This window comes from Salvelinus sp. IW2-2015, linkage group LG34, assembly GCF_002910315.2.
Source record: "Salvelinus sp. IW2-2015 linkage group LG34, ASM291031v2, whole genome shotgun sequence".
In the NCBI taxonomy this organism is placed as follows: domain Eukaryota; kingdom Metazoa; phylum Chordata; class Actinopteri; order Salmoniformes; family Salmonidae; genus Salvelinus; species Salvelinus sp. IW2-2015.
Window position 1 is genome coordinate 1,050,572 of NC_036873.1, and position 13,985 is coordinate 1,064,556.

The 13,985-nt window shown below is 43.1% G+C and overlaps 1 pseudogene; it reads left to right on the forward strand.

The window, feature by feature from the left end:
• Nucleotides 1-4,414: 4,414 nt before the first annotated feature.
• The window catches only part of LOC112067919 (FHF complex subunit HOOK-interacting protein 1B-like), a 54,046-nt pseudogene continuing 44,475 nt past the window's right edge, over nucleotides 4,415-13,985 (forward strand).

Genomic DNA, 13,985 nt, shown 5'->3' on the forward strand with positions numbered 1-13,985 from the left:
GGTCTGACTCACCACAACCAGCCTCTGACCGTGTGTTTGACGATGATAGTTTGGTTTTGACATGGCTGCCTAAAGTCGACCTCCAGTGGACAAGTCTTCATCACACYTTTGATCATGAGTAAAARCATAAAGACTGACTTWTATATCTATTGTGAAGCATAGACMAAAAAGCWCATACATTTAATACTATCTTTATTACAGTATAGTCTACCATTGCATCTAGGAAATCATATGGCTGAGGTAGTATTTTGAATCCTATTTTGGGTGTTTCACATCTATTAATTAATCCCCAAGTTTKATATTTGAATATTGGCACACAGTCCAAACACATATGTTCTCTACAGCAYAGAGACAGAGAAATACCACYGAGACTGTCTGAARGAYTCATAGTAAAYTGAGCAATTTCTCAGGAGATGTACTTCAAATTATAAGCACTAGATGTCCCCATCTACCTTGTTTATTTCTACTAGCCAGCACCTGCCACAGTTCAAATCAAATGTTGTCACATGCTTCGTAAACAACAGGTGTAGACTAACAGGAAAATGCATACTACAGCCCTTCCCAACAATGCAGAGAGAAAGAAAATAGAGAAATAATAATACGTAATAATACAAGTAATATTAAATACACAATGAGTTGGTTGTTTACAAAGGTATCAGGTAACCATAAAGTTCAGGATAGACAATATTTTTATGTAAAAAAAAAAGTTGAAATGATACATGTGTGCATATACTTTTCACAATACACAATGTGCAAATAAACATTTTCTAAAATGTAAATTCCTCATCTGCTATGAGAAGTCTACTTAGTCTGCCATGACCAAGAACACAGGTTTACCTTGTTTTTACAACAGAGACTAATAACACGGCAAATAGCTGCTCCAACTCGGGCCCTGTGACGAGAATGGCAGCTGGCACAGAGCTCCTTAAAACAGGTGACACTGTTAACAGTCCTGTTCAGTCATGGTTGTTGATCTACTATCAGGATTTGGGTGGACACAGTTGTTTATGTTTGTATGGTTTTACATTGCCATTCAATTATTATTGTTTAGCATGGAATAGCCTAGTCCTTTGATCATATGGGCTAGGCAGGATAAAAAGAGGTTTTGAAATACAGGACTAAAATCCTTGTTTTGTATAGAAAACAATTGTGTGAAGGGCAATCATTCACAGTGCATTGACTTCTCACACTGCTCTCACATTCACAAACTAGTAATGGGTCGTTCGCGAAACGAGTCGGCTCTAATAGCTCTTGTAGCTCTTGTAGGTGAATGTTGGGAGCCGGCTCGCTTATCAGAAGAGCCGAATCTATTTATAAAAATATAAAAAAATTAAGATATGAATAATCAAAAGATTTAAATTAATAGAATGAACTAATTCAAAGAACAAAACATTTTATAAAATAATATAGCCCTAAATGCTCAAGCGCACACACACATTCGTTCTGACTGTCTGCTCAGCCTCACCTGTTGTTCCTGTCAATCAGACACGCAGTGTCAACCAATGAACCAAAGATGCGTGAGGGCGTGAGTGTCGAGCCAATCTGCACACATCAACAACAGTCACCCACGAAGCATTGTTCACTCCACAAAAGCCGCGGCCCTTGCAGAGAAAGGGGAACCACTACTTCAAGGTCTCAAAGCAAGTGAAGTAACCGATTGAAACGCTATTAGCGCACACCACCGCTAACTAGCTAGCCATTTCACATCCGTTACACTTACCCCCCTTTCCCGCAGCAACCAGTGATCCGGGTCAACAGCATCAATGTAACAGTATAACTTTAGTCCGTCCCCTCGCCCATACCCGGGCTCAAACCAGGGACCCTCTGCACACATCAACAACAGTCACCCACGAGGCGTCGTTACCCATCGCTCCACAAAGGCCGCGGCCCTTGCAGAGCAATGGGAACCACTACTTCAAGGTCTCAAAGCGAGTGACGTAACCGATTGAAACGCTATTAGCGCGCACCACCGCTAACTAGCTAGCCATTTCACATCCGTTACACCAGTTTATGCCAAAGTCTATGTCTGTAGCAAAACAAGGCCAAATTGATATTGCATTGGCTAAAATGATTGCCAACGATTTCCAGCCATTTTTGATTGTGGAGGACAGAGGTTTTAGAAATTATAGCAATAGTCTAAATCCAATGTACACAATTCCAAGCAGGAAAACCCTTTCAAAATCACTTATTCCACAACTGTACGAGAGCACACAGGCTTCAGTGTGGGAAAGAGTCCAAAAAGCTACTGCAGTTTGCCTTACCGCTGACTGCTGAACATCAAGGGTAACCACTTCTTAAATGTCGGTTACATGTCACTTCATTGAAGATTTTTTGATGTCTAGCTGTCTTCTGGACTGCTTTGAGTTCAGCGAAAGAAACACCTCAGAGATCTTGGCAGAGGAACTGTTGAGTATGGCAAGTAGATGGAAAAGTGGTCTGTTGTGTTAGCGACAATGCAGCTAACATAACCAAAGCCATGAAAATGTTTAAATGGACCCATCATCCATGTCTTGCCCACACAATCAACCTGATTGTAAGAGATGCTTTGAAGGTGATGAAGCCCACCGTGGACAAAGTGAAAGCAGCTGTGGAATACTTCCACAGGAGCACAGTAGGTTCTGAAAAACTAAAGTCTACACAACGCCAGATTGGGATGCCTGAGCTGAGGCCTAAACAAGACTGCACTAAAAGGTGGTCATTATATATGTTGAAACGGTTTCTTGAGTCAAAGGATGCCATCATCTCTACCCTGGCCATTGTCAATGCACCTGTTGATGCTCTGACCCAAGAGGAATGGGAGGTGGCAGAGGAGGTGTGCAGAGTCCTGGAACCCTTTGAGCAGGTCACTGTGGAGATCAGTGGAGAGAGGTACAGTAAGCAGTTATTATTTAATCTAGTATTATATATGTATATGAGCAGTAGATGAGAATGTAGTATCAGTAGACAAAACATGAACCTGAACTAATAAGTTACTGTTCTCTCTTTTCAGCTATGTGACAGCCTCAAAAATGATACTCCTGTGTATCTGCAGCTGTCTGCAGCGAATCACAGCCAGCCGCCAGAGAGAAGTAAATGTAACCATAGGACATGTGACAGAGTTGATGGACACCCTATGTTCATCAATGGACAGAAAGTTCCACAGAATGGAATATAATCACGTGCTTTCAGAAACCGCTGCACTTGACCCCAGGTTTAAGAAGTTAGCCTTCAGTGATGCCAGAGCGATTGATGAGGCTCTTCAAAGAATAACCTCAGCAGCAGGGAGGGACAGCCCCAGCAGTCAGCTGGCTCAGGCACCAGGGCAACAGGAAGAAGAGGGATCCGATGGAGCAGAAGCACCAGCAGTAGTGCCACAAACGTCTGCTGTTTGACGAGAGAGCAACTGGGGATGCAGCACGAAGGAATCCCTCAGCAGATGCCATAATGGAGGTCCGATCCTATTTGGAGGATCCCCTCCTCCAAAGATCTGCAGATCCTCTGAGCTGGTGGAAGAACAAGGCTTACTAAAGTCATGACCGGGAGAATCTGCATAGTTGCCACTTCCGTTCCCTCTGAGAGGGTCTTCTCGAAAACGAAACAAATAATTACTGAAAGAAGAAACCACATCAGCCACTCGAAAGTGAGGCAGCTTGCATTTCTGAATGCAAATATCTCATAAAAGCAAAATATGGTCAGCATTGCTGTGTGCTGCTGGTTATAACATGGCAATAAAAAAGAGAGAAAAGAGGGACTAGTTTAATATTTAAGTGGGATGCTGCAGTTTTGCACGTTGTTATTTATTTTTCTTTTATATGGTGCAATATTCTATTATTATGTTGTTCAGATTGTATTCGTTTTGAATTGTTACATTTATATGCTCTTTGTTTATATACATTTTAAAAGTTTTACTTTAAATGCACATGTGTAATAGCATCCTTCTTTTTTACATTTATTTCAATTTGTGGGTTGCTGTTTTGCTGCTGTTTTGCAAATTGTTATTTATTTTTCTTTGTTATGGTGCAATATTTTATTATGCTGTTCAGATTCTATTCGTTTTGAATGGTTAGATTGATATGCACTTTGTTTATATACATTAAAAAAGTTATACTTTAAATTCAAATGTTTAATAGCATTATTTTTCAAAACAAACCAATGCATTTTTAAATACATTGTGGTTAAGGTAGAGTATGATTTCATTTAATCATTTAATTCGAATTGTTTTAACACCAATCATAGTCAAACTATCGCAAACTGTTTGACTTGAAGTAATACAAAACATATTTTTTTTAAAGAGCCGTTTGGGAGCCAAAAGAGCCGGCTCTTTTTGGTGAGCTGAGCCGAACGAGCCGGCTCACTGAAAAGAACCAGAATGCCCATCACTATCACAAACTGCTGTGGGCACAAAGAGGGAGGAGCCTAAGCTTAGTGTGCTCGTAACGCTCACCTATGTATACACTACGTACAGTAAGCAGACTGACTGGTTGGCGATATTGTTAGCTAAGTAGCTTATATCTTTACTTTTCTAATAGAAGGCGACATTAAACCAGGGAAATTGAACAACGTTCTGCTGGAGAATTAGTGATTTTCAAGAGGGTTATGCACTTTGGTGTTGGAAAGACGCTCATAGGAAAGTAGGGTAAAAGGTTGATTTTGCTCCACATCTTGAAGCTGTGCGGTGTTGTTACACGAAGTCGGCTACTTGCACTTCTGAGACTCAGCCTACGGTACGATATTTCGGTTGGTCTTCTTACACATAAATAGACTACAGCTAATGTATTGTTTGTAAATTACGCATTTTAGAAAGTAAATAACTTGGCAAGACATTGTTAATGTATTTTGCTGCTTGTCAAGTGACAGGGACTGTCTGACTCTGTCAAGGCATAATGTGACACGTTTACATGTCGGTTGTTATCATGGGGTTGTCTTTTTAAAAACATGTATATCAGAGTGACTTGTCATCTGTCCTGGGCACATTTCTCAGAATAAGTTTTAAAGTATCTGTCTATACAGCTTGATTCTTGTAAATGCCTGGACACAATCTGTCACCTTTCATTCACCTTTATTGTGCCTCACGTGACATTTTGCCAAGGTTTATTGCTGAAGTTATCCACATGTTAATGCTATGGAGCCCAGACGAAGGTGTTTAATCAGAGCCACGAACATAAAGTACATTTGGCATCTATTGTAACATAAGTCATAATTATTTGTAGGCTTCCTGCTATTCATTCTGCAGAGGTTAACATATATGTGACACACACACACACTCTTCCAACTTCAGCAAACTTGGGAAACAAAACATGGTAGTATGAAGGGTATTTTTTAAATGAGGTTTGGACCGGACTGGTACTCTTATCATCTTTCTGTGATGAAGAGGTCAGGGTATTGGGTTACTACCTCATGGGATCACATTCAAACAGACACCCATCAATGTTTCATGGTTGGCCATATTTTATTTACAGTCTGGTTGGGTGCGGACCGTTCTTTATACATCAATGGTGTGGACTATACAGGGATTGTTTTACATCAAAGTTGTTATAGGAAAATCAGTGTTGATAGAAATTGATTTTAACATAATTTTACTTGATGCAAAAACCCTACTCTGTGTAATAAAACTCAGTCAAAACTGTTTGCTATATGCAGTGTATTTGAAGTGAACTTTTTTGAGAAATGTTGAATTTTGCTGTCAGCATACTGTCAGCACACTCACTGTGGAAGTTGGGAGTTGGCACCAGAAAATGCACACAGAGGGCAGCTTTTTGAAGTCCTTTCATTTACTCCTGGGAACTGTCAGTGGATGTTACAGTGTTTAATTCTAGCACACTGACTAAATTGATCTGATTTCCTGCTCAGGTGTTGTTTCTGTATAATAGTAGGAAGAGTTGATTCCAGGCTCAGTTGTCCTGATTAGTGTAAATATTAGGGTTGATGTCATGAAAGTACAGTATGTGCTGAATAACTAGGAAAATCTGAATTGTGGACTTGTTGTAATTGGGATTTTACAGTATGTACAGTAGTGTCTGTTTGTGTACTTGTGTACTTGTGTTTACATCTGCGTGCATTTTCCATGTGGATTTCCAGGCCAATGAGAATGGCAGTCTGTTCCTACCCACACAGAACCTAAAGAGAGAATGTAGCGAGCCCCTCTTGACCAGTGGAGGCTGGTGTGAGGAGCTATAGGAGGACGGGCTCATTGTAATGGCTGGAATGGAATAAATGGAACACTATCAAACATGGAAACCATGTTTGACTCTGTTCCAATTATTCCATTCCAGCCATTACAATGAGCCCGTCCTCCTATAGCTCCTCACACCAGCCTCCCCTGCACTTGACACACACCTCGCCTTCATATGGCCTTTCCAGAATTCTAGTTTACCCACATACTGACCTAGTAGTAAACAGCTTTAAGATGCTCTGCCTCGTGATCTTTAACCACACAGACTAGTGAGGTCATATCCCACAAGTCTCATCGCTCCAACTGAGGCACCTTGCATTGAGAAAGGGCTGTGATATAGGGCCTATACCTAACGTAAACAAATAATTCATATCACCATGTCAACATAGCAGGGGACTGAGACTTTATATAGCAAGATATTGGCTTTGTAACACGTGAATGCACTGGAAAAGTAAGGAGTTTTTCTGCTAAGTAACCACATGTGTGTGATCAAGTCAAGTGAGGAGGCAATGTGAAGGGTTGTCCCTTTTAAATCCCTGACATGCATGTCAATGGAGCATTACACAGGCTAGCTGGTTTAGTTTCACATAGTGGAATGTCTGGTTTGACCACTTCAGTCTACAGTGAGACCTGTAGGGCTAACCCAAGCTATTGAGGACAGAGTATCATGTAACACAGTTTACCCAGGGCACTGAGATATGAATATAATCGTGTACTCATCAACTCCCATTGGCTATTTCTAACATATGGTGCAACACTTCATAAGCTATGTGTGTGTCAGTGAACAGTTGGTGTTCTCTCTACGTCATGGATGGTTGTCAATCAGAAGGCACAAGCAGCTGAGAGTGCCGCTAACTGGTGATCCTTGAGCTTGAGGTCCTTCCGATTATCCTGACAGGCTGTTGTTAACGTTGCAGAATGTGCTGCTTTTTCAACAAGCACAGAGGGCATGCTCGGTTAAGTTTGTTTTGAAAATCATCTCTCTGACTAGGCCAGGGAACAAAGTGACCAGCCATGCAGGGCAGCATGAGGTAGCATAAACCCAGGCCACCGTGTGACTGGAACAGGGAAGGAACAGGTGTSTGGGACAGCCACCATGCCAACAGCGGTGGCTGTGACAACTCACCGGCCCACTGACCGAACGGTCTCCCTTTCTCCCAGTTTCTCACACTGGCCATGGCCTCAGCCCGGCTCAGGCTCAGCATTGTCCCGTGTTTGGGATTACATCCCCCCTTACCTCCCTGTCTACCCAAGGTAGCTGTGTAGAGGACCACTTGCTGGAGTTGTTAACATAGTCTTAACCTAATCCGCTGGGGATGACTGACTGTCGCCCATACCTCTGAACCTTAACACAACTGTTATGTAACTTTTTAGACTGAAAGTCTACACTAAGTACCTCTTATCTACTGTTGATTGAACTGATAGTCTCCACTAAGTAAAGGGAAAGGGGGATACCTAGTAAGTTTCACAACTGAATGCATTCAACTGAAATGTGTCTTCCGCATTTAACTCAACCCCTCTGAATCAGAGAGGTGCAGGGGGCTGCCTTAATCGACATCCACGTCATCGGCACCCGGGGAGCAGTTGTTGTTGGGGGTTAACTGCTTTGCTTAAGGGCAGAACGGCAGATTTTTCCACCTTGACGACTTGGGGATTCGAACCAGCGATCTTTCGGTTAAGTACCTCTTATTGTCTACTGTTGATTACCACTTATTGAGAAGTATGAAGAAGCTGTCAAGCTTCTTCGTGTCTTTGTCTCGTATTTGACATGGCATGTTCCTTAAAGGTAGATTTTTACAGTCACGTCACGTTTACTTCTACCTGTTTGCTTTTTCTTGAAGTTGCTTCTCTTTGACTAAGCTGAGACACCGTAGCTTGTTTTTGTCTCAGGACACATCACAAATTGCAGGACCTCCAACAACCTAAAATGACCTCCAATGACCTAAAGCATACTCACCGTCAGTGGATGTTGCTGAGGGRAGGACGGCTCTTAATAATGTCTGGAATGGAGTGATTGCAAYRGTATCAAGCCCATRAAAAMCATGTKTTTGATRCCATTCCATTTACTCCATTCCAGCYATTATTATGAGCCGTTCTCCCCTCAGTAGCCTCCACTGCTCTCCATCTATAGAACAGCATGGTGTCTAGTGGGGAGACTGACTGGAGAGGGAACGATTCATATCTTAACACTACGGCAGTTCAAAATCAGGCGCAACAGCAGTAGTGTGGTGCCTGTTGACTCCAAACCAATGGAGCCTATATCCTCCTCTGAATCTGGTTAATGGATAGGATGAGAGCGTGGCGAGGCCTAGCGCTATTTATCCTTCTGAGAAGGGCCCAACCAACATCACAGCTATGCTATGCTATTCATCCTTCTGAGAAGCCCTACCAACATCACAGCATGCTATGCTATTCATCCCTTCTGGAAGAAGGGCCCTACCAACATCACAGCTGCTATGCATTCATCCCTTCTGAGAAGGGCCCTACCAACATCACAGCTATCTATGCTATTCATCCCTTCTGAGAAGGGCCCTACCAACATCACAGCTATGCTATTCATCCCTTCTGAGAAGGCCCCTACCAACAATCCAGCTATGCTATTCTCCCTTCTGAGAAGGGCCCTAACCGAACATACAGCTTGCTATTCATCCCTTCTGAGAAGGGCCCTACCAACATCACAGCTATGCTATTCATCCCTTCTGAGAAGGGCCCTACCAACATCACAGCTCTGCTATTCATCCCTTCTGAGAAGGGCCCTACCAACATCACAGCTCTGCTATTCATCCCTTCTGAGAAGGGCCCTACCAACATCACAGCAATGCTCTGCTATTCATCGCTGCATCTCTGCTGCTACCAGACTCTTATTTACTATTGCTAATACTGCACAATTTAAACATTTGCCATATATTCTACTGAGCCATTTATTTTATGGTCGTATTCTTATCTTTTATTGTTGCGTTGTCGAGAAGGAACATGAAAGTAAGCGTTTCATTGGACAGAGTAGTGTATACAATGTGTATCCTTTACATAAGATGAATAAAACTTGAAACTTCTTCCTCCATTTCTCCATTAATTTCTCCCTCCACCTCGCTATCCCCCCGCCGTCTCTCCTTCATGCAAACATGCGGCAGCATGCAAACAAGGGAGAGAGGAAGCAGCAGCAGAGATATGGATTGATGTTCCCACACTAAACCCATTTATCCATGTTGCCATCAGAGATCTACCTACTCCCCTCCTGACTCCTGGCCTTTGTTGTGTACAGCTACATGGGGATGACGTCTGTGGAAAAGTATGTGGAAGTTCTGCTGTGGTACTGTTCTACTGAACGTACACACACAGTATTGTTTAACTAACCTTGTGAGGACACACAATTTATAAACATTCAAATCCTATTTTCCCTAACCTCTAACCTTAACCCAAAAACCTAACCTCAACCCTAACTCCTGAACCTAATTCTACCACTAATTCTACCTTAACTCTAAACCTCCTAGAAATAGCATTTGACCTTGTGGGGACTAACGAAATGTCCCCAGTTGGTCAAATTTCTGTTAATTTACTATTCTTGTGGGGACCCCACAAGTATAGTTACACACACATACACACATACTGCAAGAATCACTTCACACACTCCCTGGATCACTGACAAGCTAACATGCACTTGAAGGCTGTATTTTGTACCATTGTCTCCTGTGTTATCTACTACTCACCTGTCTCAGTATTATTGAACCATTCCAACTAGCCTTATCTCACYGTAGCAGGCTGTRCAGCTCTCTGTATCCCTGTCTCAGAGTCTCATGGCAGTCATTATTACGCAGTGGCTCAAGGGATTGTTTTAGCCACTCTAAATGCAGGCAGCATGTTGTTGTGCCATTATGTGCTGTACCTAATGCTGTGGGGAAGAGAACACTGGGTGTCTCAGCCTGGGTATGCATTTTATAATATGTGTAGATCCTCTGGGGAGTTTGGCTCTAATCCACTCAGCTTGTTGACCTTTCCCTGGTTACCAGTCTCTCCCTTCCCCCCACCCGGGCCTCCTCCCTCCCTAGCAGGTAATGAGAAGGTGAGCTGATGTGTTTGAACATGTTAATCAACCTCCCCCACTGAGCCCAACCTACACCTCAGTCTATAACCTTCAGCTGGTCTTTAACACAGAATCACAGTCCTATCTGATAAGGCTTTTACCCTGTTGTATTAGGTTGTTAATGGGCACAGCTGTTGAGTCTCCTTCATGTTGATGTTTCATTTCAGAAATACGACTGACTGTTGATGTATTGGAAGTTGCCTCAGAATGATTTGTTGATTGGTGCTCTGTTTTAATGTAGCCAACACAGATGAGTTTCAGCGAGATGTATATTTGTGATGTTATGAGCGTTCCTAGTCTGAATGCAGTAGGCCTAACTGTTTCATAGAGACTAACTGTAGTGCAGACAGTGGGCAACGTCCCCTCGGCTAGAGGAGAACGGACGCCTAGATGACACTGGATGTTGTCCTCCTATTGTAAATGTCTGTGTTGTTCATTGGAGAAGGGGGCATATAAACTATATATAGCCAGGCTCTCCCTCTGTGGCCCCAGTTGTGGCCCACCTGTAAATATTTCAACAAGGTACCATCACTTTTTAATGGGGCCCATCTATCACTGGGGTTGCCACGGCCACCAAGCCACTGTAAATGTCCTCTGTCTATCACCCATTGGTCTATCACTGGTGGGGGCCAATGTAAGAGCCCATTCGTCCTGGACAGACCCTATTGTTGATCCGTTTGTCCTGGACCAGGCCCTGCCATTGGTCCGTTTGTCCTGGACCAGGCCCTTCCATTAGTCCTAGACCAGGCCCTGCCACTGACCAGGACATAATTATGGGCTCTGTCTGAAGAGAGACAGTTCTATCAGGAAGTCGCTCTTCCTGATAGAACTTAATGATCTCACATCAGTCACAGAGTCCAGATGCACAGGCTGTGGGAGTGTGGTGGACTAATGCATTGGTTGGTGGTTCAGTCGACAGTATTGAAAAATGCCATGCATACATTTAGCTAATTTAAGAAGCAGACACTCGTTCAGACTACTAATTAATATTGTGAAAAAGAGTTCTCATTGCTGGGTGGGTGTAAAAATATGTGTACCTAGAATTCATTAGAGTTAAATGTCTGGCCTCAGAGGTAGGAATCACACACAGCAACATGTTCAGCAAGTGTAAAAAAAAAAGCCAGTGTACTGCAAGTTAGGACAGCTTTGAGTGCTACTGTAGGTGTGGCTAGCTGTCTTTTCAGCTATCTATCATGACCTCACCCTAGTGTGTGATACACCTGCCGAGAGGGAGACGCCTTTTACATCTCACAGCTTTAGAAACCGGAGCCACTCTGTCACCAGAACCACTCTGTCAGAATACATACACACATTGATGATGCTTACAAAACCTCTGTCCTTAGGCAGACATTCTATCCTGTCATCGGTGGCTCTGCCTGTGTTATCTCCTGTGAAAAGCTCTTCATCTTTTGTTACCTGTGAAGCCTCTCCCTCTCTCCCTCCCAGCCCATCCATTGAATAACACGTTCAAAGGATGACGTAACAAGATAGACCTCCCTTCACTTTCTATAGCTTTATCTCAATGTATTTACCTTGGCAGTTAGCTAGGTCTCTCTACCTAACCCAGACCAGGACTTGTTGCTCTGTGTATAGTCAACCAGTAACCAACTTTACAAAGATGCATGGTCTTTTGGTCTGGTAGAATTCAGTGTTGAACTTCAGTTCAAACCATTCCAGTTTCAGGTGGAGCTATAGTGTATCATTCAGTTATTCTTCTCTCTGTGTAGAAATCGTATTGTTTAGAAGCTACCTCTCCTAATTCCCTGTACACAGACTGATGAGCCCAACACGTTTGCTGTAACCTTGAGAATATTATTTTAGCAGCAGGGGGTCTGGAACCTGGTAGAGATGCCAGCCACGGCCATTTTGGGGACGCTGTGTGGTGTAGACGTACATGGCATGCACTGGTTGAATAGGGATGTAGGCTACTGTGGTACTACTGTGTCTTTTGTACTTGGCTACTTTCATTACTCAGGAGACACTTATACACATTCAGTGGCTGGTAGGCCTATGCTATACATGCTATGTGTCATAGCATTGTTATGTCAAGGGGACATAGGCAAATGTCAATGCAGTGATGTTTCTAAACCCAAGGCGAAACTAACACAATGTTGACAGAGAATACTGTCAGCAGGTCAGTGTCCTCTAGTCTAACAGGTTCTTAGAATGAATTTAGCAGTAGCATGGGGAATGTGTTGTTGATCTCTTCTCTGTCCCTCTTTCTCTCTCTCTGTATCTCTCGCTCTCTCATTCTCTCTATCTCATTCTGTCATTCTCTCTCTCTCTGTATCTCTTGTTCTCTCTGTCTCTCCATCTCTCTTTCCCTTTCCCCCTGCGCTTCCTTAGCAAAATCAATATGGTGGCATGCTGCTATATTTAATTTATCATCGGTCTAGTTTGACTGTGGTGGTATGGCTTTAAAACACTGCTACAGTTGGCCTATTTCTTCCTCTCAATTCTCCATGTTCCTTATCATCTCTACTAGGCTTCAAAGCAGGTTTGATGTTCTCCTGGTGTTGCTGTTCCGTATTCCCTCACTCACACGAAGCTCTCTGAGGAGTTAACCTCCACCCCAAGGGGAAATCATCTCAACCCTGTACTCTGACCCAAACCCTTCAGAAATAACATCTAGTCATGAATGGCAGAAACCATGGTTAGAGGATGGCACTAGGTCTGTGGGCGAGAGGGGGATGGAACTAGATTCGATAGTGCTGCTAGGTAACGGTGGAAGCTCCTGTTGTGGATTCATGTCCTCTATGTGTGCCGGTAGGAGTGGGTAATGAGCAAGAGCAGTGTGGAGGTTTGTCTTTCCTTTGTACTTGTGAGAGTGGGGATGGAGAAAGATAATGACAGAATGAGATCATCATCATCCCTTGCAGTTGTCATCATTCAGTTTCATCACCATCTAGGCTACATCGTAATCTTTCATCAGTGACTCAGGTCTCTGATCCCAACAGGGGTTCTTCACTGTGCCCGATCACAGCAGGAGGTCTGTTCCATTTCACCTCATTCCTCCTCTTAGAATAAATGCGCCACAAGTAGTGTGTTACTACATACGTCCTCATGATCAATGAGACTATATATTCATTATTGATCCAGATTAGTCACTGACTCGCTCCAAAACAGAAAATAAACGCCTGGATGTTTACAGCGCTCCCTGCTTAAAGCAGCATGCCTTTAATTCCCTTTTCAACTCTGTTCAACTGCCTCCAAAGTGTGTGTGTGTGTCTGGCTGAGGTTCGCAACAGGGGTCCTTAGTCAACACTCCTGTTTTCAAAGAGAGATACTGACTTCAAGACTTCTTCAGAGCTTTTCTGTTTATCCAGCCCAGAGACGTGTAAGCAACACATTAACATAATTACCTGATTGGTATAATTGGATAATGACTGTGAAACTGAGTGGAGAGGCATGCAGGGTTGTGTACAGGAGCGATTGGGTTTTAGCCCCCCCTGGGAAAGAGGCACGCACAAACACACAGACACACACACACTTTTCTGGGTCACATGCTCTCCCAGAGACATTATAAATTGAGTTGTTTACACAGGCATCGAAAATAATAAAGGTGACTACATTCATTGTGTGAAAGCAAAGCACCATCTCCCTGGTGCTCCTCTTTTATAGAAGTGGTGCTCCATCTCCTTGGTGCTCCTCTTTTATAGAAGTGGTGCTCCATCTCCTTGGTGCTCCTCTTTTATAGAAGTGGTGCCCCATCTCCTTGGTGCTCCTCTTTTATAGAAGTGGTGCTCCATCTCC